This window comes from Carlito syrichta, unplaced genomic scaffold (genome assembly GCF_000164805.1).
Source record: "Carlito syrichta isolate Samal-C Ts95f unplaced genomic scaffold, Tarsius_syrichta-2.0.1 Scaffold93688, whole genome shotgun sequence".
NCBI lineage: Eukaryota > Metazoa > Chordata > Mammalia > Primates > Tarsiidae > Carlito > Carlito syrichta.
Window position 1 is genome coordinate 57,909 of NW_007037784.1, and position 5,577 is coordinate 63,485.

The 5,577-nt window shown below is 36.9% G+C and overlaps 1 pseudogene; it reads right to left on the reverse strand.

Moving 5' to 3' along the window:
* Positions 1–1,207: 1,207 nt before the first annotated feature.
* On the reverse strand, positions 1,208–2,953 carry LOC103263378 (annotated as a pseudogene).
* Positions 2,954–5,577: the final 2,624 nt, after the last annotated feature.

Here is a 5,577-nt window from a genome sequence, read left to right on the forward strand (position 1 = left end):
GTCTTGGCCATATTTCAATAAGATATTATTTGGATGACACTCTGGACTTCAGAGTTTTGAGTTGATTCTAGAATAAATTAATACCTTAGAGACTGCTGGAATGGAATAATATATTTTGCACATGAGAAGGACAAGTAATCTGTGGGACCAGTAGTGAAATGCTACAGTCTCAATGTCTATATCCCTCACGTAATCACATGTTGAAATCTAATTCCCATCCCCAGCATGATGGTATTAAGAGGTAAGGTCTTTGGGAGATGATTAGGTCAAGGGCAACACTCTCATGAATGGGACTACTGTCTTTATAAGAGGACTGAGAGAACTTGTTTACACCATATGAGAACAGAAAAGGGAACATCTATGAATGAGGAAAAGAACCATCACCAGACACAGAATGTGCTAACAAGTTGATCTTGAACTTGTCAGCCTCTATAAATGTTTGTTATCTGTATGTTTTTTTTATAGAAACACGGAGGCCTAAGATAATGTTAATTGGCCACTGTGATTTCTTCTTCTGTGAACTGTGTATTCATCTATTTTGCCCATTACTCTACCAGATAGATTTCCTCTTATTTATTCATAGAAATTCTATAACATAACTGAACACTGATTCTCTTTAAGTTACAAGCATTGTGAATATATTCCCAACCTATGGATCTTCCTTATTGTTTTGTTTACTTTGTCTTCTGATCCACAGTAGTCTTTACTTTTAAAATGGGTAGAATCTGTCAACTTTTGGATTTGAAGCTTGGCTTTTTTATGTCTTAAAAAACTCTTCCCTATCTCTAAATTATCAAGATAATCTGTTTCTCACATTTAGAGTCCTCTAACGTACTTAGAATCAATTTTTGTATAATGTGAAGTCATAATCCAAATTTTCACATACAGATACCCCAAAGTCCCAGCAGTATGTATGTAACAATATGACTCATCCTTATTTCATCATATATTCTCTGAATGCACAAATGGATGAATTTTATAATTTTTCCCTTATTTGCCCATGTTGTTCTTTAATTAAAAACTTACTGAGCAGATAAACCATCCTATTTGCCTTTGTATCCCTGACCCTAGTATACAGTAGTTACTTATTAACACTCACTGAACAATAAATAGGAACATACAAAAGAGGAAGAGGCAGTAGCACATACAAATCATGTCATAGAGAGGAATGAAGTATCAAAAGAAAAGATTGCAAAGGTAGTCAAAATCTGATCATAAGGAGTTTATTTTGCAAATAATGAGAAACAATAAAAAAATTTTTTACTGACACATTGTAGTTTAATAGACATAGCTTAAACAGTTCATTTAAAAAGTTCATTTTAATATAAGCACCACCTATACATAAAACCAAATAATGTTGATATTCTTGTTTTTAAAAATCCTTGGTTTTTCTAAAATGCTAAGATGCTCCCTCAATAGCGATAGCTTCATGTTTTCCAGTATCTTGATCTGTGCGTGTCACATGTAAAGATCCATTCTTTTCCACAGTAACAACAGCTAATATATCACGTAATCCATTTTCTTTATTATCTAAATTCTGTAGTACAACCTGTGTGAACTTGGTCTCCTCTTTGGCAGAGCTTTTCCTTTCAGATTCAGAGTTCAAGGCATACTGAAAATGTACTTCCAGGGGCTTGTAATGTGTGCTGTCTCAATCTGGCATAGGAGTCCCTGATGGAAGCAGCACAGTGAATCTATTGGCTCCTGATTCATCCACTCCCCTGACTACAATGTCCTTGGCTAAACATTCTATCATAAGAGAGTCTTCCACTAAGAGGTGTTCTTTCCCAATAAAAATTCCTGTTTCCATAGGTGCGCCAACAGGGATAACTTCATCAGGAGGGAGAGAACTGAGGAGTTCAATAAATGGAAAAAGATCTTTAATCAGCTGCTATAGCCTTGGGATTCAAGAAGATCCCCCACAAAGGACAAACTTGTTGATATCATCTGCTGTAAATCCACTTTGATCCAAGAATTCCTTGATTGCTTCTACACACTTATTAAAAAGTGGAGAACATCTAACCCTAAATTGTACCCCACATCTTTAAAATAAACTTTTTTTTAAAAAAAAAAACAGAGAACAAAGTTCAATCCTAGACACACTGCAATCAAAATCTTGTCCTTCATATAATCAGTCAAGGAAACAGTTGGCACTTCCCAAGGCTGACAAAGCATGTTTTGTGACTTTAGCACTGTTAATCAATTTCATTATGGCTCTCACATCATATCTGAAAGATCTCTGGAACTCAGAAGCTAGATACTGTGCTAATAAGTTTTCTGTGAAGTGTGCACCACAAATGCTATATCATCAGTGTTTGTTGAAAGAATTCTATATATTTTTCTGTTAAATTCCACAATGCTGAGAGATAAAGATGTTCCTCCAAGCTTAAATAACAAAACAGTGTTTTTTTCCAGTAGGGGAGACTTGCCCAATTCCATAAGCACGAAGAGCTGCAGATGGTTCGTGGATTAATCACAAAACATTAAATCCAGCAGCTCTAGCTGCCAAGAGCATTTTTTTGCTTTTCTCCAAAATCAAATAAAACAAGAATAACTACATCATTTGCATCCCAAGACAGAATGTGCTGTTTCTTTCATTTTACTAAAAATCAGCTTGGCAACAAATTTTGTTTCTTCTTCAGTATCTACTTCTTATCATAATTTTCCTTTTTTTTTCAATGACTAAGCACTTACTTTTCATGATGGATTTCTGAGCTTGTGGATCATTGAAGCTTCTGCCAGGGATTTGCTTTATTTTCATTACTGTACTTGAAATGTTTCTTAGTCTACTTTGTTTTGCTACTAGTTCAACTATCTCTTTATTTTTCGAGTAGGCAACAACAGCTGGAGTAACTCTATCACCTGCATCATTTGCAACCCCATCAGGCTGGCCATCCTTATAGACAGCCACACAGGCTGATGTGCAGCCCGGGTGTACTCTGATGGCCACCATGAGGTAGTAGAGATGGTGGCAAGAGTAATAATGGGTCCTCTCCTATCAGTAGCAACAGCTACCGGCCACCACACAGCCCTATCAGGCCAACAAAAACATTTTAAGCAGAAAAATGGCTCAAGAAGAAATGTGTTTCCTAAGATTGACAAAACTTAAAGTCTGACAACAGCAAGTATTATGACAATGAAGAAAAATAGAAACAGACACTTACCCTGCTGGGAGAGAGAAAATAAACTGTTATAACATTTCAGAAGGCAACTTGATAATATCTAGTAAGGCTGAAGATATGTACATTCCACTGCCCAACAATTATACTTCTACTCATCTTCACAAAACTCTCACATGCTTGAGGACACAGGTACAAGAATATGTACTGGAAGCAATCTAACATATGTCAGAAAAAAATGAGCATATAATGGCAATACCACTCAATAATTAAAGTAAATTAATTGGAACCATAAGTATCACAATGAATAAATCTTAAAAAGGCAATATCCTGAAGATCCAAACTGCTTAGTAGTTTTACATAAAGTTAACAGCACTATTGTTTGCTTGTAAGTATACAGAAATGTGGAAAAAGAACAAAATCATGAATGAATACACTACTAGATTTAGGACACTGGTTACTTTTGGGTATGAAATAGGAGGAACAGAATAACAGCAACAATAGGATCATTAATGTTTAAATCAAAAGTACAAAGATTTGAAGCAAACACAGCAAAGCATTAAGATTTGACAAAGCTGGATAGTGGCCATATGAGTGTTCATTATATTATTCTCTCTAGTTTTCTAATGAAAAGATTACTCTGATGGCAATATAGAAAATAAACTGGAGTGAAGCAAAATGGAAACAAAGGACAATTAAAATACTTTTGTATGGTATTTTTGTCTTCTATGTCCTGCACTTGAGCTTTTACTTTGGTGATCTGGATTATTCTGACGAAATTAGGGTTTTGATGATCTTGCCTTTATAGCTAGCTCCCTTAGGTGATTTGTTAGGCTGTTAACTCATGATGTTTCTATTTTCTTGAAGTATGTGGGCAGACCTATAAATTCCCCTCGTAGTATTGTTTTCACGGCATCTCAGAGGTTTTGATAAGATGTGTCTTTGTTTTCATTCATTTTGAAGAATCTTTTAATTTCTGTTTTGATTTCTGTGTTGACCCAATTATTCAACATCATGCAGAACCTATTCAGTAAATGGTTCTGGGAAAACTGGCTGATCACATGCAGAAGAATGGAACCTCTCCCTATCACCACACACAAAAATCAACTCTAAATGGATCAAAGACCTAAACGCAAAACTTCAAACTATAAGAATCTTAGAAAACACAGGAAACACGCTTACAGAAATTAGTAAAGGTAACCGATTCCTGATCAAAAGCCCATGCCATAAGAGATGATGATACAAAAGTGAGAACTCATCAAACTGAAAAGCTTCTGCAAAGCAAAAGAAACCATTAATAGAGTGAGGAGACAGAACACAGAATGGGAAAAAATATTTGCCAACTGTATATCTGACAAAGGCCTAACATCTAGGATCTACAAGGAATGCAAATATACCAAAAGGAAAAAAACAAACAGCCCTATTAAAAAGTGGGCAAAAGATATGAATAGATACTATTCAAAAGAAGACATACAAGCAACCAACAGATACATGAAAAAATGCTCAGCCTCAATCATCATCAAAGAAATGCAAATTAAAACCACACTGAGATATTACCTAACTCCAGTCAGGATGGCCATCATTAATAACTCCAAAAACAATACACGCTGGAGAGGATGGGGAGAAAAGGGAACACCTACACTGTGGGTGGGAGTGTAAACTAGTACAACATCCGTGGAAAACAGTGTGGCAATTTCTAAAAGATCTAAGAACTGACCTCCCATACAACCCAGTAATCCCCCTTCTGGAAATACAACCGGAGGAATTCTAATCATTCTGCAAAAAAGATACTTGCACACATATGTTTGTTGCACCATTATTCACAATAGCAAAAACATAGAAACAACCATGCTGCACATCAAAAGTAGACTGGATTAAAAAATGTGGTACATATACATGATGGAATATTGCACAGCCATAAAGAAGGACAACATTATGGACTTCGCAGCAACTTGGATGGTTTTAGGGTCTATCATACTCAGTGATCTATCACAGAAACAAAGAACAGAGTACCACATGTTCTCACTCATAAGTGGATCCTGAACATTTACCATAATACTATAGGGAAGAGATTGGTGCCGGGCTCGGTGGCTCAGCCTGTAATCCCGCGCCTTTGGGAGGCTGAGGTGAGTGGATTGCCTGAGCCCACGGCTTCGAGACCTGCCTGGACAGCGAGACCTCATCTCTACAATAAATCAAAAAATCAGCCGGGCGTGGGAGCACATGCCTGTAATTCTGGCTACTTGGAAGGCTGAGGCGGAAGGATCGCCGGAGCCCAACAGGTCCAGGCTGCGGTGGCCGGGAGCGGCCATTGCACTCCAGCCTGGGTGACAGAGTGAGACTCCAACTCAAAAAAAAAAAAGAGATTGGCAGTAGCAGGACACTTGCAGGGGAGGAAGGGAATATACATAGCATCAATAAGAATACCTGATCCCAAATCAGGTGAAGTAAGGATCAT